The sequence below is a fragment of the Pezoporus occidentalis genome, unplaced genomic scaffold, assembly GCF_034315485.1.
Source record: "Pezoporus occidentalis ecotype Australia unplaced genomic scaffold, CSIRO_AGI_Poc_V1 ctg252, whole genome shotgun sequence".
Classification (NCBI taxonomy): domain Eukaryota; kingdom Metazoa; phylum Chordata; class Aves; order Psittaciformes; family Psittacidae; genus Pezoporus; species Pezoporus occidentalis.
Window position 1 is genome coordinate 250,961 of NW_026914416.1, and position 25,266 is coordinate 276,226.

Sequence of the window (25,266 nt, forward strand, 5' to 3'; positions counted from 1 at the left end):
TTGAATACTTCCAGGGATGGGGCAGCCACATCTTCTCTGGCCATCCACACTATCAGCTAAATGTGAGCAATGGGATGCACAAAGGTGGGTGTAAAAGGACAAAGAGAAGTACAGTAATTTTTATAAATGGGTTTTGGGGGATCAATTATGTTAGAAGATGCTGAAGATCATTTCAGGTCCTTTTAAGGTTCTGTTCCTCTTTTTGCACCATCCCTACCACTATGAAGCATAACTTTACGTTTACAGCTTGTGAATCACCTAAATGCAAACCCAGGTAGTTTTTCAGCCTCTTATCTTCTAATATTCACTTGAAATCAAATGAGCCACTTACTGCCTAACTGCTTTGATTTTCATACCGATAAACTGAAGTGATAGTAACCAAATTTGAAAAGTTCTCTGAGCAATTGTTATGGAAGACAGGCAATATATCTGTTAACACTGCTTCCATAAACTATAGTTCTTAATGTCTCTGAGCATCTCTGATTCAAGAGAGAGGACAGCACAACTTGACAGCCCTGTTTCTTTTGAAAGCTCCTTGCCCTTCTCCATTGTGTGTCTGACCCTGCAGCATTCCTGTGTGCCTCTGTCTCTTTGAACAGTATTTTGAGATAAAACTGCTCACTGTGATACATTGCATATTTTAGCTTTTTGAAGTGTAACTTGCCTAGCTAGAAAAGAAAATGTTGCCGCATCAAAATGTAGTATTGTCTTAACACAAATTCAGATGCCCTCCATAAACAAGGGTGTAGGGTCGCACGTCATTCAGAGTTGTGTCCCTTTGACGTTGATAGCAATTAATTTTGCCTTTGTTGGTAACTAAATTGCTTTTTGTAATGCAAATGTTTCAAAAATATTTCATTCTTGTGGTTCAGTCCCTGGGGCAAAAGCTTGCTGGCACTTCTCTGCCTTTCCTTGTGCAGATCTGCTCTGCACAGAAGGGGTTGATCATGCATGGGTTACAGCTCTGGTTTGAACAGCAGGGTACACGGTGCAGATTTCATTGCACCTGCAGAGTTCACTTTGCTATGGATGCTCTTGATACCACCGAAATGTGAATTATGATACAGGCCTTTCCTTGTCTTAGCCAAACTGATCTCTGAGTTCTTTTTTCCAGTTTTAACTCATGACTGCAGTTTTTCATGGGAGCAGTTAAGATAAAAGAAAAAGCGGAGAAAGATCTATTTAAAATTAAGGCATGCTTTTCATGATTAAAGGTTTTTCTCCTGAAATCTTAAAAAAGGCTGCCTCTAATCATACGATGCTTTCTCAAAGCAAGTGACTTTCACCAAGGAACTTGGCTTACACTGTTCTGTAGAGCAGCCAATGGAGAAGTAATATTTACAAGAGTTGACATGAGAGGTCAGTGGGAATGTAAATAGTGTAGTCCTTCAAAAGACACTGTAGTCACAGCAATCGTCCTGCAGCTTTGATAAATTTATTAACATCTGCTTTGGTGCCATTTCTGCTGTACTGACTTGCCATTAACCACAGAGAGGGAAAGCGTTTAAATTAAATGAGCAGATTGACCTGTTAAATTTTGATAAGATCTTGCCATCTGGGTGCGTTATAATTGTAATTTTCTCCACAGCTTCTTAGACTTAGGGTATATTTCAGCGATGCTCCACTTATTCTCAGGAGGGTGCATGACCCTTGAGCACTAGGGTTAGTAAGCTGAAGTGTCAGGCTTTGAGTATTTGTAACAAGATGTATATTGCAGCATCTCATTTCTGAGCTGCATAATTCTTCTTTTACAACTTTGCATTTGCTATTGGGTCTTGTTTTGCTAACACATCGCTAACTACTTAGTGCTGGCCACAACTGCAGCTGTAGATTTTAGGTAGTACAAGGTGTATGAAAATTATTTATTTTCCATAATTAAACCTCAGTCAATATATAGCCAGTATGGGCTACAGATTAAGAAACACTTAAGATATGCCTTAGCCAGGCCACATTGTTGATGCTGTGTTGGCTCACTGCTCCCATTCGTCAGGGTGGAAGAATGGTATGGCTGGTGGAGGAAGAAAAGTCTGATGCTAGGGAGCTACTGCCAACAAGAGAAAGCATTTTAACCGGGGGTGTAGTATGGAAGGTTCTGTAGGAGCTGCTGTTGCTGTGCACACAGATGATTATCCACTGGTACAGCCACTATTGGTGAGGGTTTTACATAGGCCAGAACAGCGATAGAAGGTAGAGGAGTAAAAAGTTACATTGTTCCTCTATTCCCTGCTAGCAATGTATTGCTGGTTTAGTACCAAATAGCTCAAGAGAAGATTGCTCTTAATTCGGATGGAAATTGGTAAGTAAAATTTTGCAGTGCTTTAAATGCATAAACATAGAATCACAGAGTTGGAAGGTACCTTCAAAGCTCATCTAGTCCAACCACCCTGCAATGAGCAGGGAGATCTTCAACTAGATCAGACTGCCCAGACCCACATCCGGTCTGGCCTGGAATGTCTTCAGGGGTGGGTGTCCACCACCTATCTGGGCAACCTGTGCCAGTGTTGTACCACCCTCATTGTAAAGCATTTCTTCTTCACATCCAGCCTGAATCTCCCCTCTTTTAGTTTAAAACCATCACCCCTCATCCTATCACAATAGGCCTGTATAAAAAGCCTCTTCCCATCTTTCTTACAGGCCCCTTTTAAGTATTGAAAGGCCACAATAATGTGCTGAGTGTATTCAGCTTATGCTTTAGTATTTGTTATTTTTTCAATTTGTAATAATTTAGAGCAGGGTGTTTTGTATGAAGAGATGCTGCTATAAGTAATAGGCTTTTATAGGTTTAGAGAAAATCATTATACAGTTTAATTGTGTAGACAGGTTCAATTCCCAGGGAGGCCAAGAAGGGCGTGAATTGAAAATATTAATCCAGAATCAATATTATTTAAGTTTTTGAACTGTACTGATCCAACTTTTTAATGGAATGGTCTGTTTCTGCTGAAGTAGCAACTGCATTGTGGCTGGTGTATTACTTAAATTGGGCTCCCCCATACAGAGCTGTTGAACAGATGAATCGTTTGGGAAGCTGGTACTGCTATACTGGTATTGGACTGTTTAAGCTCAGGTAACTATTTACCTGCCTGCCAACAGTCTGTGAGTGCGATCATCTTTATGTTGCAGTATATGAGCTCAAACAAAGTACTGCCTGCTTCCTACCTTTTCAACTGCAGGATGGTGTCTCAAATGTTGCAGCAACCTAAAGGGAAAGGATTTGTCAGGACTTGAAGAGATATAAAGGTCTGAACAACTGCATAGGAGGGTATGGATAAATCTAGTAGTCTGGGTAGAGTGCAGGAAAATAGTTTCAGACTCTCAAAGTAACAACTTTTACTTTAGTTTTTATGTATCCAATTTCTTCAAAATATAAGAACTAGGACCTAGATTCTATTTGGCCAGCTAGGCCACCTTTTACCCAAGAGGTAACAAACTTCCTGGCAAATGCCCATGATGCAATTGCACTGATTTTCTTCTCAGTTTTTCTGTAATCACTGTAACTGCAGGAATTTTTCAGCTGTTTCAGTTTGTATAAAGGATGTCAGCTAAGACAGGTTTGTTTGTAAATCTGATGATGCTGGACTGTAGCTCATCTAGTACATGGAAGGACACTGGGGTTTTATAAGTGCTGTTAATCTGGCTGTAATACCATGCCTGTATACATGTTTTACCTGGATAGGCTTTAAAGAGAAAGCAGTATGAGCATCAGATGAAGAAGTGATGTGCTACTAGACATAGGTATAAAGCCAAGGAACGGAGCAGAAAAGAATACACAAAATTAAGGGAAATTTCTGATATTGAATGCAGATCTGCAGTTTGGAAATGCTGTATTTGTAGTATTAATGAGAAATTCATGTATGCTTTTGAAATACTCTTACTCCAGTTGAAATTATGTAAGGGATTTTTACAGGATGCAACATATCCTGTGTGTTGTACTGTTTCTGAAGGTTGCCTGTCACTGTACAGCTGCACTGGTTGAAAAAGTTTTCATTATTGATCCTTCAGAAAATAGTACTGGCTGTTTCCAAATGTTATTAAACAGTTATGTCTCCTGGTGTGATAGTGTGTATGATATAGGCATATGTAGAACACCTAAGCCAAGGCTTTGTGGGTGCTTGTGGATTGTATTTGTGTCACATGGAGAGATTAATCCTCCTTAACCCGGAGCTGAGTTTGATTTTGCTTAGTTCCTCAAAGTTCTGAATATGCTTGTAATAGACACAAATGCACATAGGATATAGGAGCTTTCAGGGTGCCTCAGTCTTGGCACTTCTTAAGGATTACATCTTCGGGGTGAAAGGGAAAAGCACAATTGCTTTTCCTTTTTTCACCTTTTATCAATTGTCCTTGGAAAAGTGTGCAATTGAGGAAAGTATAGGAAAAGGTTATCCAAACAGAGACTGTGCTGAGCTTGGAAGTATATTGGATTGGTTAAAGGGTGATTACAGTACAAAAATTCACATTCTTGTTTCCCAAAGGAGGAAGCGAAACTGCATCTTGTGTTCATGTCCACAGATGTCAGGGTTGCAGTGAACCTGCTTGCAGAGGTCAGGGGAGCATAGCTTGGTGGAAGGCTCTAACCAGCCCTGTCAAAGTAAAAAGCCCATAAATATCATTTGAGCTGTGAATCTATGCCCAAGCCTCTGTTTGTGTGTAAAACTGATCCTTCACAGAGTGCTGGCAGGAAGCCGAGATGTTTTCTGATAGGGCTCAGTTCTCAGCACGTTTTGGTCCTGCCCTTTGAAGGATACTCATAACTTCTCTGGACTCACCAAGAAATGAAGGATTTTCTGAGTAGCTGCTAAAAGTTGTGCAGTGAGTGACAACAAAGCTCCAACAACAGCAAAAAAGGGCTGTTGGGGTAGGAGGCTCTTTGGAGTGATAAGTTCTGGGGATCCCTCAGGGATGCCCACCCCATACTGCAGCTCAGCAATTGGAAATAAGATCATGGCTATACCCCATGTTCACTGCAGAACAGGGGTGTGTGCTAAGGGCACCTCTACGCTGGGCAAAGCAAATACATAATTTATTTTAACCTACTTAGCAATGGAGCAGCAGTAGTGGAGTGAGTAGTGGCAGTGGCTAGGGAACAAATGCATTACATTTCTGTTCTTGGAGCTGCCTCTCTCAGGTCTGCTTTAGATATCATTGTTGCCTCATTGCATCCATTTTGCTGTCTGTGGAAGGGGGATAAAAATATTTACCTGCTTACTGCAGCCTAGAGGAATTCTCTGTTTATGTAATTCCTTTCTCAAACATGTTTTATTAACATTAGGCATAGGAATAACTGTTCTCTTGTTTTAGCCCCTGGAAGACAGTAGTTAATGCCCAGTAGACCCCTATTATTCTAGTATTTACCTATGAAGGATATGGAAAATGAGTGTTCACTGCTGTTCTTCTGTTTCTGCTTATACACTGCACAAAAGCACATCTGTGGACTGAAGTAAGGTTTCTGCCTGCTTTCTGTGTTTTCCCTTGTCCCTTTCTCAAAGGTAGAGCAATGCAAAGTACAGAAATTTAGCTTTACCTTCCAGCTTGCTGTTGAGTCCATGTTTTTGGGATAACCTACGGATCCTAGCTGTCAAGTTGCAGATGATGTGTCTGTGAGTTGGGAAATGGTGCACAGCTAATTATCCCCTTATTGCTGTTCTCTCTTGGAAACTTTGGAATAAATATTAGCTTACATTATGTGCCCTAATGGGAAAGGAACAGTAGTTATCTCCTGGCAGAGACCAAGTTACACAGGATAAGACCGGTCTCTTCTGGCATCAGGTTCCATATGTGTGATCTATGTATTATTATAAATTAGCTATAAGTCACAGTTTTCTGTAGGACCCTTGAAGGTCCCACAGAGGATGCAAAAAGGCACAGCACTTTTAAGGAAGCATGTTTCCACTGTCTTAGGAAAATGGTGGTTATCAGCATCTGATTTAGCATAGCTCAACAGAAATTACAGTATTGCCAAGTGTGTCTGAGAGTTGTTAGGTAACAGAAAACACACCCACAAATTTTGAAAGAGCAGAGAGTATGTCTCATCTCCTGTAAGCCCCTCTGTCCAGAACAAGAAGAAATCATAGGACAGAGTCCATCTACTACTTGTGCCCTGCCCTTGGCCTCTTTTATTGAGCTGAATATTAAGGTGTTACTGATTACAGTCATTTTTATGGTGATGCTTCTCCAGCAGCAATGGGGTGAACCACTGTCTCTTTTCGTAAGAGCTGCTTCGCAGATGTCAGGCTATGGCAGCTTTCAGTTATTTCAGAACAGGTTTGTATTTGAACTGATGGCCCAGGAGGGAACATCTTTAAACAGTTGGATTCGTAACTGATATATGCAGATGAACTTTACCACCCTGGTGGCACATGTCACTGAGCTGTTGAACAAATTGCTGGGAAACAAACCCTCTGACTTGCAGGATGTGCTGTCTGTGTTTCCCAAAGCAAAGATTTTTCAGAAGTTTTGTTTCCCATGTAAGAGCAAGTAATGTGTTTTTCTGGCTCACTGAAGGGGTTATTTTTCATGGTCAAACCTAAAAACCATGTTCATTTTCAGAACCTCTGCTTATTTTCTGATTTCCTCTCTGGGTCTGAAACGAAGACAGTGCTGTCACAAGCATTTCACTGTGATGCAGAGGGAGACACGCACGTATATGTTGACTCAGTTTTACTTTAGTACATGAGATACCAAAGTCCGTACTTGGTTATGTCAGACAAGATGTTAATGGTATGTGTAAATAAAGTGCCAAGTTACTACTACAGAGAATATACTGGAGTATCCGTCTTGTCTCATGTGCTCTCCTTGACTCGCAGTTGATGTGATTGTGTAATAAGTTTTGAATCCACATCTAAGCTTTATGAATTCCATATTTAATTAATAAATTTTTGTTTACTCATTTTAAAACCAAGCAAGTAACAGCTGGTATTTGCTTATATCAAGAAGACAGATGCAGCACACAAACACCATACTTTCCCAGCATCAAAACTGAATGTGACTTAATGTCTGAAGTATAATTTGTGTATATATTTGTGTTTATGAACCTGTGCATGTCAAATTTAACAAACAGATATAAGAGGTAGTCAGAAAAGATGTTGTCCTTATGGATTACAACAGCAAAGTATTTTTTACTGATGTTTTCTTCCAGACCTGCTACGACATTTCTCATGCCTCTGTTCCCCTTTGGAGTAAGCTATTCAAAAAGCAGCATATTTTGGCAATACCTTCTTCTGACCTAGCTCCTAGAGAGGGTTTCTCTAAGCTGCAAGGCAGAAGAGCAGCCAGAAATGTAATTGGGCAAGTTAAATGGTTGTGCAGCTGAGAGCCCTTCACATGGTACAGCTGACAGAAGCTTCCAGGAGATCTCATCATGTTATATTTCGAGTTACTTGGGCATCCCTGCGGGCTGTGTGAATATAAGCAGCTTAAACCCCAAATGCACAAACAAGTGGAGAAAGGCTCATTTCTTACGTATCAGCTGAATTAGATGTGAACTGCAGTAAATTTGGAAGGAAATGGAGGAAAGCACTCAGGGAAGATTCATTTCTGTGTTAGAATATGCAAAACCAGATGCTGCATATGTTATCTCATAGGAAATATTTTTTTGTGCCCGATTCTCATTTTGTGTGACTGTAATCTCATTTCCCACTTGATACATCCTTTAGTTTGCAGTTATGGTTGTGCATGTGACACCTACCCAAGGAACATGTATAGCACAGTTTTATCCAACCAAATTCAATTGAAAGAATAGTTAAGCTTCTCATAAGAATGTCTAATAATGCTTATCACCATAGTGCTACTTTTAGTAACATTGAGGACCAAGCTGAAAGCTTTACTTTCAATAGAGATTATTGACAAGGCTTGCTGATAATGTAGAGATTCAAATCTGGACTTCCTTCTAGGAGTTTTTAACAAAGAACTAAAAGTGTTCTTGTCAAACTAAATTCTCTAAGCAGTGGGGATTGATCGGTATCTTAAAGGTTCACTCAGAAGTGTGAGTGAACTGTCTTCCTTCAGGCCTCATTCTTTAATATATATGTGATCATATTATTCAACATATGTCATAAAACACAAGGGATATGCTGGACAGTTAAGTTTACATTAGTGTATGATCCTTACAATTCACATTTCTGGGTGTTGCTGCCTTTTTGCATGGGTGTAGCCCAGCTGGCACCTCTGAAAAAGTTCCTGCGTTAAACTACTAAAACTGAAGGAAGAGGCTCGAGTCCCATTTAAGTATGCACTGTGGAAAAAAAAAGCTTTCTGAAGTCACATGAAGTATTAAAAATAATCCCAGTGTGCTCAGTTACGGTCTCACAAGTAATAATGAAGGGATGTTGGAAACACGAAGCAAACACTTCAAGCGGCAGACTCCAGACCTTAGAGGCAGAACAGAAATTACTAAACAGTCTGTTTCATTGGGTAAGAAATGTAATTCTGGTACCAGGAGAGAAAGCAAAATGTCCAGCAAAACAGCCTTCCCTTATCCCAGCCAGCTGGCAGGAGAGGAAAAGTTGCTAAAGAGTCTGGACACAGGGAGCCACAGTTGGCATCGTGACATTTGCAGGCAGCAAAGCTGGTAACTTTCCCATCTCCCTGTCCCTCCCCTTGTTCCCTGCCCACCTACACACACAGCTGCTCCCTGCCCAGGCAGGGTCAACTGATGTCCAAAAACTCCAGGAACGCAGCCTCACAGTGCCGTGACTGGTGCTGGGGCAAAACACAGGAACATGTGCTGTTTATGGAAGACTGCTCTAAATACTTCCTGGTGCAGCAGAGAGCAGAAGTGTAAGACAACAAAAGGAACAGGGAAGGATTTCTTACCTTTTCCATGAACTGCAGGAAAGGTAGAAGGCTATTTATTGTGTAATTTTTATTGAGGGAATTCAGAAGTTGAGAGCCTGATCTTTCATATAGTGCATCTTGTGAGGCTATTGACTTGTTTAGGTGAAATGTGTAATTCACCATTCACACACAGAAAGTGTTTATCTTCTTGACTTGCTGTGCTTGATCAGGAGCCAACTCCTGTGCTTTAGAAACTATTTTTAAAAAGCCCTAGCCTCCAAAAAGGATAAGGTAGCCCAAGTGTAACTCACTCTTTTGCCTTTTCCACGATGAAGACTCAGAGTTGTGATTTGGACACTGAACAGGTTTTAAGCATTAGTTGTGCACTTGAGGGTTTTCTTGACTTACCAGACCAGTCCTTCAGAATATGGAATCATGTTCTGTATCATGCTTCAAACTGGCAACCTGTCACTAGTGGGGTCTCCCGGGGATCAATATTGGGCCCAGCACTGTTCACTGTCTGCATAAGTGATCTGGAAATGGGATCAGTTGTACCCTGATGAAGTTTGGTGATGATACCAAACTGACAGGGGAAATGGATACTTTGGAAGAGAGAGGATAGGCTGGAAGAGGGGGCTAACAGGAAACTTATGAAATTCAACAAGGACAAGTGTAAGGTCTTGTACCTGGAAAACATAATCCAGGACTGCAGCACAGGCTGGGATCTACCTGGTTGGGGAGCAGCTCTGTGGAAAGGGACCTGGAGGTTCTGATGGACAAGCAGCTCAATGTGAGTAAGCTGCTGCGGCAAAGAAAGCCGCTGGGATGCATCAGCCTGGGCATCACCAGCAGAAATAAAGATGTCATTATCCCACTGTACTCAGCTCTTTTCAGGCCACACCTGGAATGCTGTGTTCAGTTTTGGTCCCCACTATACAAAAAAGACATGGACAGGCTGGAGAGGATCCAGAGAAGGGCCACAAAGATGAGCCAAGGACCAAGAAGCCTGCCATGTGAGGAAAGGCTGAGAGAGCTGGTTTTGTTCAGCCTTGAGAAAAGAAGGCTTCAGGGAGACCTTATCACCATGTTCCAGTATTTACAGAGTGGCTGCAAAGATGGAGACTCCCTTTTTACAACAAGTCACATGGAAAAGATGAGGGTAATGGGTACAAGTTACTCGTGGTCCAATTGGACACGAAAAATTTTCACAATGAGACCAATCAGCCATTGGAATAATCTCCTCAGGAAGTGGTGAATTCCCCAACATTGGACATCTTTAATATTCATCTGGACAGAGTGCTGGGACATTTTGTCTAGACTCTGCTTTTGCCAAGAAAGGTTGAACCAGATGGTCCTTGAGGTCCTTTCCAACCTGGTTTTCTATGATCATTCCATAGACAAACACACTGCAGGAGAAACAGCTGCAGAAAGCTGTCTGCTTAGGCCTGAGGGATGGGAAATGCCCCTGTGACTGGGTAGAGAGTTACAAATTATTGAGAAGAACAACATTGCATTATTGAAAAGAATAATATTGAGTGGGATATTTGGTCAACATGACTGCAAAAGGCTGTGACCCAGGGCTGCGTTCATACTGATGGCAGCATTCTGCTTGATTTCCATAGGGGAAGAAGCTCCTGAGTAGCATCAGAGTGTGATGTATTGGGAGGAGAATATTCTCCTCCTCTGGTGAGTTCATTGGGTGCAGCTGGTCCTCAAATGTGTTTTGAAGTAGTTTCTCATTAGGATGAACTCATGGGAAGTAACAGATGGCAAAGTGAGGCTAAATTAGTGGGAATTTTGTGCTCTGTTAATGCTCTTTCTCTCCATAAGGAATAGCTGGGAGTGGAGCAGGAATGAATATTGTTATGTTTGTGGCTGCCTCTGCTGCTGTATAGATGTTATATGCTGCCTTGCAGCATGTTTTGTCAGCAATAGGAAGCAGTACGAGGACTTTCCTAGCCCTTTCACAAGGGCAAAAATATTGCAGTCCTATTGCAAAACAAAATCAAAGCAATGTTCAGAGATGTATGGGGGGAAACAAAAATGTAGCAGACAATTTTACATTAACAGCCAAACTGGCCACATAACCACCCTGGTCTGTTTGGTTTCCTACTCCTTTTATGAAAATCAGTGAAACAAACATAAGTCAGTGTTGCTTCTCTGATATTCCCAGTAACTCTTTGACTTTATAGTGTTTACTTCCATCCTAAAATCTTCCTTTAAAAAAAAAATACATAGAGATTTCTCTCTCTCTCTGTATGTATATATGTAAATATGTGTGTATCTACAGTACTACTGTAGTCTTGAGGACTACTTCTGTAAAGCTTCTCTGGCAGTGGCAGCTTATTTGTTGAGGTGAAGGAATAATTTTCCTGCAAACTTACCCTGACTTGCAGTGTCATTAAGTATAGTCATATAGTGACTCTGCGTAGCACAGACTAAAGTTATAGATGCTGTCTGCTCACTGGTTTTATGTTATGTGATAGAGTCTGAATTTCTAGATGATGCAAAGTCATGTCTACTGACAGTAGTAAGACTTCACTCCCTGCAGTTCAGACATACTGGCTTGCTGTCAGGCATGCTCTGGTGACTACCAGGAGAATGATTGCAGCTTTACCAGCCTTTTAAAATGCCACAAGCTGTTGCTGCCAGCCATCACCTGCACATTCTTATTTCTTGGCCTATCTACCTGTGCCACAGAGTGAATATGAGAGTCTGGTGTGTGCTGAGTGGAAGTTTTGCATCTGAATCTGCTTCTGGGATCCAAGCATGGACACTGGCAGCAGCACTGACACCTATGTCTTGAATGACATTTTTTGCAACCTTTGTCTTCAGTGATTGTTTTTAGGCCACAGTAACAAAAAGCTTTGCAAAAATAATTCCCTCTGATTATTTTTTTTTCCTTAGACTTGTTAGCCTACACCATAAACTTTCATATGCAGCATGGTTATGGGCCACTTTTGTACTCTTTTCCACAGACTTCATTAACAGCACTGCAGGACAGATGCTTCTGTTAATCATCCTCTTGATGGTGTTAACCAGTATGAAATGGTGCTCTGTTTTCCATGCTAGCATTAAGTTTGCTGTGGAATCGGGTGTTTAACTATTAAAACCAAACACCACAAAACTGAAAAATTCAGCTATCCTAGAATGATCAGAAGGAGCCTTAAAGATCATCTAGTTTCAACCCGGCTGCCATAGGCAGGGACACCTTCCACTAGACCAGGTTGCAATGTGAAGCTTTATTTTTTATGGGGGGGCATATGGATCTCTAAACAGCTCTGAGACTACTAAGGAGATGCACTTCCTCCAGGGATCTTTTATTATAAAAGCAGCTTATGTGACTCACTCTTTCCCCAGGGATATTCTTGAAACAACTGCACTCATTTCATCTCCTAGCATTCAGAAACAGGAGTTATTCTGTGCTGCTTTAACAGGAAAAAAAAAAAAATCTTTTGAAGAAATTCAATGGCCATATTTCCAGGAGGATCTGGGCTATATTTAATATTAAAGGTCTGTACAGCTCGCTAATGCACAGGCTGACTGGCACTATGTTCACTCAAGCAAGTGCTTCAGCAAAAAATTCAGCGCTATTTTTAGTTCTCTTACAACAAACCACTTGATTGTAAGGCCTAGGGAACTGCGACATTGTGATCGTGAGGGGTCTGCTGTAAAAAAGCAGGAGAAGAAGGACGCACAGCAGCGTGCTAGCTACTCCTTGGACTCCGAGCTGATGCAGAGGAGCACACATCATCACGAGCAGGTATTTTAAATCATCCTGTAAAATGAATCTGCTGGTCAGAGACAGGGCATGAAAGCGTTAGCTGGCTGGCTCTGTCTGCTCCTGCCCTTAAAGATTTCATTCCATAAATTCCTGTCCTGACCGTCAGCTTTTAAATTGTCTCTTCTCGTTTCCTAGCCTTTTCTGGGATTTTACAGGATCTTGGGCCAGTTAGTAAATCACAATAGCAAACCAGAAATAAGTTTCCCAAAGCGAGGGCATTCTGCTCTTAAAGGAACACAGCCGTTGCAGTGCCGGGTGAGTAGCCTGTAACAAGTACTACAACCCAGTCCTCTGTCTCTGCTGTTAACTTCTAAAAGATAGCCTGCCTTTACCCCGCCAGCCGGCTGAGGAGGAGCTGTTAAAATCCGACTAGGGGACGGAGGGATTGCTGTCTGCCTCTGTGTGTGTGTGTGTGTGTGCCCGATACCAGTCGGCTCTGCCCCAGTGCCGTGGTCTCCCGCGGTCCCCCTCCGGCAGCTCTCCTGACCTCCGTTTGTCCCCAGGTCGGTCCTACGCGATGGAAGCCAGTCCCGGAAGGTGCAGGGTCCGCTCCTGGCGCGTCTCGTCCCCCCGTTCGCGGCTCCCCCTTTCCCCCCGGCAGCACCGCGCCCCGAGGGGTGAGGTGCTTGCCATTCCTGGGTGATGGAATCACTGGAGAGGCGGGAGCGCGGGCAGGGCTGGCGTTGGCCCCGGCGTCAGTGGCCGTCGCGCCCGAAGCGCCGGTGGTGGTTCTGGTGCCAGGCTGTGCTCCTGGCAGGGCAGAGCGCGGAGCTGCGGAGTGACTTCCTAGACGGACGCTAGTACGTGTTGTCTCGCAGCCCGCTGTGATGCTGCCAGGGAGCTGAGCTATCGGGTTTCGGCAGCATCCTGCCCGCCTCCTCATCGGTTCACACGGGTTGATGCTGTTGTAACAGCTCCTTAAAGTGTGCTTTATTTTAAGAGAGGATTTCACACGGGCGCTCCAGGCTTTCGCAGGGTGCTGGAGCAGCAGCTGGACTTTAGGCAGGGAAACTAGCATATTTAATGTGCCTTGGGTAGCTGAACAGTACTTTGCTCTCTTGCATTTTCACCCTTTTGTTTTAACTCTTTAGTGCAGTGTTTGCAAATCCTTGCTTTCAGAGTCAGACCCAGACTTCAGGGTGAGCCTTGGTACAGTTTAGCTGCATTGCTGTGTTTTAAAATAACTACTTATATTTTGCCCTCAGTGATAGCATTATCTTAAAATAGCATGACGTGCTGCCTCTTCTGAGTTATTTGTTAGACAGTGCAACGAAGGGGAACTGTTGAATTCCCATGAACTCTGTGTTAAAAGATCCTGCCGGGCTTTCAGCACGCTGAGCTGCTGCAGCCTCCTCTGTGTACTAGGAATTGGTATTACAGAAATCATAATATCAATTAGGCTGGAAAAAACCTTAAGATCATCAAGTCCAACCTTTACTCCTGCTCTCTGCACTGCTGTGATCATGTTCCCTGTCTCAGCTTTGGGTGCATTTGAAAAGACAGGTGAGGTGGCAGTTTCATGGTCAATTTTACAGCATATTCCTGCTAGATATGTGTGCTTGTACGTAAACAGTGCAGATGGTGCAAGCAGAATAGCTATGGCATGTGTTGACTTATGTTTGTATGAACTGAATTCAGATAATTAGCTAATCAGTCATGTTTATGTCAGATTAGATAATTAATGTTTTGGGACTTGTTAAAAACATATTCAAATACCCCGTGTTGGTCTCATTGATTCTGGCCAGTCTAGGTTTTTATCCTCCAGAAACAGTCTTTGACACTGATTGGTGAATTGGCAGTCTTAACACTGGTTACTGAAATGAAGACAAGTGGAATAGAGTCAGTTACCCCATGACCTGAATTTAGTAAACTGAGTCTGTGTGGTCAAGAATTCATTATATTTTCTGAGTAATTAAGGTGAATTAGTAGGGGTTTCTTCTGGAAAAAATATGGAAATGTATGCGATTTCATTAAGACTCCAATGACAAATGTTTTAGTGCTATGACAAGTAGTACTTCTCTGGGAGACACTGTACATATCTGTGTAGATTAAAGCTATATATCTATCTGCTTATGGTGATCAAATGCACAAACTTTACCAAACTGCTGGAAAGGTTGACTGGCTGCTTCTTAAGCAGCATTGTATTTTACTGTCTTCCTCCTCCTGTTATCCTGAGTATTTCATGGGCGAGCAAACCACTTCTGGAAATACTTACCAGTATGTCTTAGTACCATATTTGCATTTGCACAAAGGACACTTGTGCACAGTACAGTCCTGATACCTTTTAGGTAAATGATACTGTTCATGACTGGTATGTGCTACAGTCAGCCTGGCACAGGAGTCAGTCTGTGTGACTAACTGCATCATCTAATCTTGATATTCATGTATGTCTCTGTTGGAAAGACACAAAGCCCCCAAAGCAAAAGACAAACTCCATTACCTCAGAGATACTACAGTTATTCTCAACTACCTGCAGTTATTGTCAACTACCCAGCTAGAATTCAGGCCAAAATAGAAGCAGTTGAGTTGGTTTTTGGTAGTGTGGATTGTGCAATATGAAAGGTAAGAGGAACATAGTTGTAATGCTCCTGAGAGCTGCTATGAAGTGAGCATGTGCTTACACAGTATTTGGGTATAAAATCCCTTCTTTATCTTCCCTCAGACCCTTAAGCCTTTTAATTAGGTCAGTGGGCAAGATGCTGTGCTGCCGGTCACCTGTCATGCCCTGAGCACAGCCAGAGAAGGTGCTACCATGGAGTGTGTTGTAGCACCCCTATTCTGGAGCTGTTTGTGGTTATTGCAGAGCTCCCCTCTCCTGCTCTGCAGATGGCCTGCTGCTGCCTCTTGCCTTCTCTTCCCAAAATTGGGTTATACTTGTACTTTGGTGTCTGTGCAGGCTCAGAGATGGGGCAGAAATCTCAGATTGTTCCAGATGGGGTGAAAAAGTCATGGTTTGCGCATAGCTCTGCACCTGGTATCTCTCACAGGCTATAAACCAAATGATGCAGCTCAAAAGTAAGTTGTGACGTCTGGGCTGAATTTGTAACTTAAATGTCAATTCAAAGAAATATTAGTTTCTGAGCTTATTGATGAAGATAAGTAGTTGTCAAATTCATTCTCTTTTCATGTCCTGTAAATGCAGAGCTCTAAATCACAGTTACATAGACTGGTTTAAAATTGCTTTCTGGGTTCTTTTTTTATTCTCTCCCCACCCTGGAAATTCATTAGCTAATTTTAACTAGAATTAATTAAACTTCATTTTCTAATGAATTCAGCTAATCCTTCTTAAGCCAAGTCTGATACAAACCCAAACTCATACTAATCCTTAAATCATTGAATGAACTCATTGTCTTTTCTGTCTGTGAATGTCAGATGGTAGCAGATTACTGAAGTGCTTAACCTGAACATTATCCATAGACTGCAGCTCCCTCTTCTTCCAAGACATAGTTGTGAAGTGCTTTAATACAGTGCATGTAAAATGTTGCAAGTTCTCCACATTCACTGCTGCTGGCACAAGAGCAGTTATAACTTGCTTTTGGGAAGAGATATTGTGAAAAATAGATTTTTGATTTAATGATGAAAGTAAGTGGCAGACTTTCAGAATGACCAGGAACGTACTGGGGTCTTTCAGGTTTGTGACAGGAACTGCTCTGTCTGTGATACTTCTGACAACCTTCCCCTTTTCCAGATATGCAGGTAGATTCTTAACTCCTTGTGAAAACCCAACCCCAGCTGTGGGAATAGCACTCTTGAAAACATAGCCATGAATTTTACTGTCCATGAGAAAGTAATGTAGTTCCCAGGCTCCCAGAGATTTTCCTGTCTGGTTGGATGCCAGAGTGCTGGGGACTGAACTGTGGGTCTCCAGGCTGTTCCTCATCCAACCTCAGAAAAAGAAGAGAGCTCCTGACTTGAGGGTAGGAACAGCGCTACTACACTGGCTCAGAGCACAGCTGCTACAGTGCTCACCAGTGGGATGCAGGTTTCCCAGTGCAAAGCTGTCCCCTATTGTTAACAGCTCTGTGAACGGCCAGGACTAGGTTTGTCTCTGCAGGTAACATCATAACAACCTCAGGGGTCATGCGCACAGTGCAGTCACTGGGAGGGCTGTCTGACTGAGAGACATTGCTTAAGGAGTTGGCATGGCAGTTCTGGGAATATGCAGGTGTACTCCAGTACTTTGGAATTTCACCACCGAACAACTGCAAAGCCCAGTCAGGTAACTCGTTCACTCACTCCCCCCCTTCCTTTCCTCCCCCTGCTCCCGGAGGGACAGAGAGGAGAATCAAAAAGAATCCAACTCCCATGGGTTGAGATAAGAACAGTTTAGTAACTAAGGTATAACACAGATCACTACTGCTACCACCAATAATAACAATGATAAAGGAAATAACAAGGGAAGAGAATGCAACATCTCACCACCAGCCGACTGATAACTCGCTCCCCCAGCCCAACCAAGCACCGACCCATACTTCCTCCAACCCCGCAGTGCCCCAGCCCTTCCGGCTAACTCCCAGTTACATCCTGGGCATGACGTGCTGTGGTATGGAATACCTCTTTGGCTAGCTTGGGTCAGGTGTCCTGTCTCTGCTTCCTCCCAGCTTCCCCTCCTCCCTGGCAGAGCGTGAGGCTCACAAAGTCCTTGGCCAAACCAAAACATCATTGTTATCAGCTCTGTTCCCGAGCCGAAAGTCAAAACACTGCACTGCACCAGCTACCAAGGAGGAGAAAAATGACTGCTACTGCTGAACCCAGGACATTAGGTTTGATAAGACTGCAGATCAATATTATTGGTAGCTTGTAAAGGTACCGAGCTGAGCTTGGAGATATTCGTGTTGTTACCTGCTTCCTGGAGCCCTCACTTGTACACAGAAAGCCCAGCTTCCATGGATGGGAAAGATACCAATGAGTATCTGAACCAACATTTTACACTTAGCAATAAATAAAAGGGAGGCAGCTAGAAGCAGCAAAGAATATTTGTTAAAAAAAATACCATATGCTTGAGGATAGGGTAGGATATTTCAGTTGGAAGAGGCCTACAATGATCATCCAGTCCAGCAGCCTGACCACTTCAGAGCTGACCAGAAGTTAAAGCATATAATTAAAGGGATTCTCTAAATGTCTCTTAAACACTGACAGGGTTGCTGTGTTGAACACCTCTGTAGGAAGGCTGTTTCAGTGTTTGACCACACTCTCGGTAAAGAAATGCTTACTAATGTTCAGTCTAAACCTCTCCTGATGCAGCTTTGAACTTTTCCTATGTGGGATGATACAGATAATACTCACCTATCTATGTAGTTAAGAGCTGAAAATGTGTGGAGGAGCTAACAACATCCAGCAGTTGTTTCAGCTTCCTTATTTACACTCCATTTCAGGCTTCGCTTGGTTCACTTTATTCTCCCTGTGGGATATCTTCATTGTAAACGAGCTGGCTTTGTAATGAAAAGGTATTGTTTCCAATATTAAGTGGACAAAATCCCAAAATGTTTCCTCTTCACAGTAAAACCCTACTGTGCTTGTCTGTGGATTTTGAACATCTACCATCTGGGGAGCCAATTGGTGGTTTGTGTTACCAGGCAAAAAATATTGTGTGTTTTGGCAGTGTTTGTTCATGTCCTCCCATGGCCTGCCATTGAGATCTTTGTTTCAGTATGAAAGAAAAGGAGGGTTAGTGTCTTTGAAGATCTCTGTTACTTCACACTCCCAACAAAACTAATGAAATGGTAGGATGAAGGTGTAAAATGTAGGCAGCATGACATAAAACATGGTAGAGATGGCTATGCAAGCAGAGCCTGCAATGAATGGTCAAAGATAAAATGGAAAAAATCTCTCTTTACTAAAAGTGGTGTGTGTAATATATTTACTTAGTCACTAAGAATCAGGAGAGCTGTGGATGCTTTGAATAAAAAATGTGTCTTCAGGGAATAATTTTTTTCATTTATGCTTAATTTGAGGAGATTTGAAAGTAGAATTAATTGTTGGAGAACTGGATTATGACTTCATTGTTATATTTCGCTTATCTACATCATATTTTCTTTCTTAGATCCACAAATAGCTCTTTCATCCTGGTTACTGCTGGCAAAAGTCTGTAAATCAGATTTTTGGATGCATATGAGTGAATCAGAAATGCTGTGGTTGGGAGTTTTGCAGTCATTAGAAGGAGGTGCTGAAACCATACAAGGTCAATTGGCCAGATTTAAGCAAACTCAAAGTTTTTTTCAGCAACAGCATGCTGGTGAGTTAGTGCCACTAACCTCACTGCCGAATCACATCATCTGTCTTTCTGCAGCTTGTGTAAGCTGTAGCACACACTCTCTCTGTGCAGAAATCAGGTTGTGCACCTTACCAGTGACGAGTATAGCCAGGAATGAATCTTGAACCACAAACTAGTGCATTTAAGTACTGGCATCCTGAGGGGAACAAATGAACTTGGGCTTATCTTTGCCTTTTTGTCTGCATCTCTAAAAGATGTGATGATAGACTGGGAAATACACAGCTCAGTTTTGCCTTTTCCCCAGGGTTCCTGGTACTTGGCAGAGCCTGTGGCTTGTTGATGGGAGAGCTGAGGGGCAGGCAGCTGCTCAAGGACAGGGGAAGCTATCAGGTGGAGCAATGGTAAGAAGATGCTGAGATCCTTCATAGAAGTCCTTACCTTACGCAATCCCTATCTGGTCCTAAAAGGGTGTGAGGTCGCTCTTGACATCTGCTTTGTAAAGGGCTTTGGATACCCTGAATAGCCTGTTGTTCACTAGGCAAAACGGGAAGGGTAGCTGCTTAAGTGCTTTGTCCTTACTCCTGTGTTCCTTCCAACCTTACAAAACCTGATGTAATGCCTCAAGATGCACACATGGTATAGGGAGGACTGTTAGGGGAAAGATACAGTGCTGTGGGGATTTGGAGCAGAAGAGATGATGCATTAAATGAAGGTTTGGTAGCTTTAAGGGCACTGTCAAAAACATTTGCTGGGCCAGCAGGAGCACAGGTGCTCACTGTGGCTGTTGTTTACCAATGGAAGTATACATTACCCAGGCTTTCCTGGGAGGTTCATCCTCACCTGCCAGCCCTCCCTCTCTGGCCAAGTTGTGATCCTGACTATGTTTGCATCCTCCCATTTAGCAGAAGTGTCCTGAGGCAGCAGTGAGACTTGTGAAACAGTTCAGTCACTGCTGTGTAATTATTACATTAAGGACTGCAAGGTATTTTCCCTGATCCGTGACTTGTATTGTGATCCTGGCTGGTCTAGCTGGCAGCTGGCAACTTTTTAAGCTGATGTATGGTACCTTGCTTTACAGTGGTATGTGTGAAATTCCCTGGGGGCAAAATATACTGCTAACCTTGCAGGTTGCTGAGGTAGAAGCAGCAGCATGTCCCCTGCCCTTGCACACACCTTCTCTTGACTATGTCTGCATGTTGTTCACTCTCCTTGCAGCTCAGGAGATCCTGTCCTTCAGCCCTGTAAGAACGCAGTCATTGGCAGCTTTCAGGTTCTGAAGTACTGAAAGGTGGTGATTTCTCTTTTTAACAACAAAACCTAAAGAGGCCTTAACCTAAAGCTAGTGACAAGTAGCTGTGAGAGGCACTTTTGCTTGTGCTTTTGTGGGCCCTCACACTGTCTTTTTACAGTTGAAAGCAGATAATACACCAACATTTATAGTTAGTAGTTTCTTCCAGGCATCCCTGACTGCAAATTGCCTTTAAATACATTCTTTTAAGTCCACCAAGTAGCTTGTGAAATTATGACCTCTCTGATGACCGTGGTGTGAAATTTCAGCTAAGGTACAGTGGGAAAGGTGGGTTGTAGTAATTTAGATAGCGACTTTTTCTTTAAATCTAAATGGGGTCCTTGTTTGACACACTTCATTTCAGATACGACCTTTGTGTCTCTGCTGGGTCATTTTCTGGGTTTACAACACACTTTACATTCCTATAAAGCCTTTCTCTGGCTGATCTTATAGTCTTTACAAGCCTTAATTAACTGAAGTGCTATGTCTCCCCTGTAGGGTCAGTAAATATTCTCAATTGCTTTTTGCAGAAAGAGGAAAACGTGGTGGAGAAATTTTAAAGGAATTCACCAGTGCCGGGCAAAACACTGCTGGGGAGGCAGGAGCAGAGGTCACGATTCCTGAACACCCTTTGATGTGCACCATTTCTCCTTATTACATAAGTATGCATGGGGAAAGATGTAACCCAGCGTAGTGAGGCAAGATGTAGGTCAGGTTTCCTTTGTCAGTACATCTTCTGCTGTTTGACCTGTAAGTTGCTGAAAGCAACAAAAGTCCACGGCTGAGGGGTTCTTTTCAAAACTGGTTAAAAAGCAACAAGCAAGCCCTGAAAGCCTCATTCCCTCTAAAGAGATATTTTTAGGAAGCTAAAGCAAAGAAGGATACCCAGGGGGGTCTGTGCGCAAAGTTTCTGTCTGGCTGCCTTTGGATAGCTGAAGTTTTAATGCACTTGTCAGGCTGTTGCCATTTGTCTCTTGTGAAAAGCAGGGACCAGACAGAGCAGACGGTGCTGATGGCACAACATAGCTGCTGTGTGGTGTACTGCCATGCAAGGAGGGGACGGATCCTTCTTTGAGGCTGCTGATGCAAAGCCAGCAAAGCTGGAGGTTTTGTGAAGAGGCAACATACAGTGTTAATGTGGATCTTGCTCCCATTTTGATCACAGGATGCTGCTGACTCTGTCCTGAGCAAAAGGGAAAAAAATATTTCAACTGCGCTGTTACTGACTATCAGAAAAATGGGAGTGTGTAGAGCATGAGCAGAAGGTACCATGTTTATTGATAACAAGGTTTGATACCCAGTTTTAAGGACCACCAAGGAAAGAGGCTTAAGGGGGCATCATTATTGTCCTTACACAGCTGTGAAAATCAGTCATGTGTGTCACCTCAACCACATTCCATCCCACTTGGGAATTCTTTTTTACCCTTGGATACCTGGGTGTTTACTTTTGCTGAATGTAGAATGATTAATGTTAGAAGGACTTTGAGGCTTTATTCTGCATTTGAATGTCCTGACTGCAGGATGTGGTCTCCTGATACAGGGGGACAACACAAGCTTCTCTGTTGTTGAGAGAAAAGGAAAAGAAGTACTGTGTAAGAGTCGCAGTGCAGTAGAAGTGCCGTGGGAAGGCAGTCCTTGCTGCTGGTGCTCTGAAACACTTCAGCCAGAGCTGAAGCACTGGCTTTATACAAAACATGCTCTTGACTGTGAAAGTCGCAAAGAAGCAGAGAGCAGCTGGGCAAGGAAGGCAAAACCTTAATTTACTGAAGTCCTTGGCAGTGGTTGTACCATTTTCTTTTACCCGGCACATGATAAGTAGGTATAATAATAAGTGCAGTCATGCAACAGCAAAATTGGATGAGCTGATTTAGGTGAAATGAGAATCAATGAGGAGTTAACTCTAAGGTATTATTGCTATGACGTTTGCAGCTCGCATACTTTCTTTCTCTCCTATTCTTCCTAGAAAATAACCCCCTTTTTTATACAAGGATGCTAGAAGGAAAGCTTAGGCACAACTGATTTCAGCTCGACTGATCAGTAATAAAAGCATGTCTCTCTCCTGAGAGCAGAGTTGCTCCCCCCCCCCAAGCCTTATTAAAGCAGAGAAAGCTGGAGGCATTACAGCGACAGATTCCTGTGGCCTTGACCTGTGCTGTCACAGGATAGTTACTCTGGTTTGAAACAGCAGTTGTCATTTTAGAATTGCTTTGAATTCTTGCCTTGAGACTTTAATTGGGGAGCTGTTACAGAATTGGCTGATAAAGAATTATAATACATCAAGTGAGTTAAGAACTAAAACAAGAGCAGGTGATGGTAATACTCATTTAAAACCAGACAAAAATAGAATCAAAATTAAGAGCAGCAGACCCACAATCAGGTCTGTAAAGGCTGGGAACCAATTTATTAGCAAACAGACCAACCCAGTCAGCCATTCCAACTGAAGAGAAGTTTGAGGGGGGAATGTATTACCTAAGGCATGGGAAGATACTGCAAGGTGAAGCTGTCAGCCTCTCAATTCACAAGCACCAACACGGGACATAAGGTTGTTGGGCATTGTTCTGAATAATCAATTGAAGTTGTGATTTTGCATTAAGGACTCTTTGCATTGCGTCCAGTGTTTATTTCTGTTAAGTCTGGAATGTAAGAGTGATTCAGGTGGTTAAATGAAACTTAAACTGATAGAGCTGAAGTGACTTTTTGTCTGCTGTAAGATTTTGCATCCATAGTTATCTCATGATTTGTAAATCCAAAAGATTGGTTTGCAGCATTTTAGGGACATTTTGCTGGATACTTCGGACTCCTAGGTAAGTTCACTGCTGTGTTCAGTGTTTAAAACTAGTTAGTACCCCATAATAAATACCAGACAGCAGCCCTGTATTAATGAATCTGCATTTACATTTGATGCCCATTGCAAAAACTTAGTTTGCTGACACGATGCACTCTAAGGATGCAGATGCCTAACAGCAGCCTGGTATGGCAGCGTAGTACTTCTCACTGTGTGGCAGGGAGCTGTGTGTGGTGGTGTCACTGCCACTGCTCACCCTCCAGATCAAAGCAAACCTAAGAGGAGGTCCTGCTGCAGCCAGGAAACGAAACAAGACATTGCGAGCTGGGACCTCACACCTGGCAATGACTTCGTTACATGTTAAGCCTATAGGAAATAATTTATTGTTAGCAAGCTAAAAGCTTGGGTATTTTTTCAGATAATTCAAGGTACGAACTGTTTTGAAAATACCAAAATGTTTGAAATTCCCTTAATCATAATTATGAGCAGAAAACTAATACTGGCAGGGGACTTCACTCCGACTTAGAAAAGCTTGCTTTCTTGGGGGGGGGGGGGAAGAAGAAAGCTACACAAACCCTCTGCTTCTTACCCTTTTTCCCTGATGTCTGCCTGTGTAGTGTTTGCTATGTCAGAAGGTGGAACCAATGTTTCTCCGGTGTCATTTTGAACTAGCATAAGTCTGTTCCCTTAAACAGGCAGGCAAAGGGTCAGGAGGACAGAGTGGACCTGACGTTCATTTTTTGACAGCCTGTCTTCGGAGTTCATGGTAGGATTCCCAGTGGTGAGCAGCTACATAGGAAAGAGAATCTTATGTTTTTCTCTAATGTGACTGAAGTCATTTAGCATCTGCAGTCTGGATCAGGAAGTGCTTCTTGGCGATAAGCAGGCATGATGCTGTACTGCATAGCTGATTAATTATCAGATCTGGAAGAGGAAATTCTGGGATGCCACTGCTTAAAATGTTCTTTGGTGGTCCCCAAGCTTCCAGTTTGGAGAAAACTGACAGGCTTGAGGATGAAAATGTAGTCTTAGTCTTGAAAATGTAATGTACCGAATTCCTGAGCATTTGCAGTCTGAGATCCATGCATCACAAAACCAGATGACAAGCATGTTCTTTTTCTGTAATCTGTAGGATCGATGTCACTTGTCATCATTGCAAAATCACTACCATGCTGTCCATTCTTTTTTTTACGCGCTCCTTTGGTTTTTGTCGGTATTTGATCTACTTCAGCATGTCCCAGCTCATTGATGTGTTTGATCAACATTTTGACTGATTTGGTGTATTGTGTACATTCAGAGCACCCAAAATATTCCCCTAGTGCAGCTGAAACCATGCTTTGATCTGAATTTTGTGACTATGCTGAAATACTCCCCTTAGATTAATTTTTTTTGCACTTAATATCCAGAGCACAAGGTTGTTGTATACTTAAATAGTGTAAAAAAAAGTGAGTATATTTGTACCTGTATAACATGGTGGATTTAAGTAGCCCTGTCTCTTCTTCCTCTTCACCACCACCACCCTTGTAGGCCACTTTTACATCTGTTTAAGAGGCCTTAAACAGTAGTCCCAAAGGAAAGCTTGTTCTCAGGTGGTTGGCAGCCAGCTGACTTGTAGGCAGCCGCATCTCTCACCCCCTGCCAACTTCAGGTCACAGGGTTGCACAGAGCAGCTTCATGCTGCTACAGGCATGACAGGCATTAACAAGAAATGGCTCTCCCATGTAGAAACCGCTGTGGCAGCGTAATCTTTGTCTGGGGCTGTTTGGGCAGCAGACTGAGCTGCCCTAATGGGAGTAGAACATACATTGTACAAGCCGTGGAGAGCTGCACGGATACGGCCTGTTACCAGCTGAAGCTGGGGCTGTGCTGGGATAAACCACCATATCTCTCTATCCTGAAAAACTGTAAAAGAGGCTGGGAGTTGAAAGGAGCAGCAGCAGTAAGGAGCAGAGGCACTCTGTGTGCTTTTTGGTGTTGTACTGGTGAGTAAAAGGAGCATTGGAGATTAAAGGGACATTGTGTTTGTGGTGGACAAGTCCTTTTCTCAGAATATTTTACTGAAACCTACAAGTTGTCCCGGGGTAAATATCATCATATGTTTGTTGCATTTCTGGTTTAATGTGTTTGCCAACACTGCAACCTGTAATGGTATGAAGACATTTACATCAGTGCAGTGTGTACTGGAATCTGTTTGCAAAAGCCTACATCCGCTGAAACTTTTCTGTAATGTGGAAATTCCAATTTATGTCAGTTCCTCAGAACGAGGTTGTAGGAGCTGTGGCTGTAATGCACCTCCAGGTGGAATGCAGAACTGTGCTTCCTGATGACAGATTTCCATTGAGTCTGTGCTAGAAAAGCCTGTGTATATGTTGGCATGTGCTAATTCTCAGCACCTCTTGATAGAAGTCTTGTTTAGGAGCTTC

General features: G+C 42.7%; 1 protein-coding gene across 6 annotated transcripts in view; it reads left to right on the top strand.

The window, feature by feature from the left end:
- Positions 1-25,266, top strand: part of ARHGAP24 (Rho GTPase activating protein 24) — a 208,951-nt gene that overhangs the window by 117,782 nt on the left and 65,903 nt on the right. Inside the window, exon 1 of one of the 6 annotated variants that reach the window (XM_062623423.1) lies at positions 12,226-12,535. The exons of 4 other annotated variants lie outside the window; for them this stretch is intronic. The gene's annotated coding sequence lies outside the window, so the exon portion shown is untranslated. Of the gene's footprint in view, positions 1-12,225; positions 12,536-12,717; positions 12,812-25,266 lie in introns of those variants that run through there. One more of the 6 variants, XM_062623424.1, reaches the window with a different exon arrangement.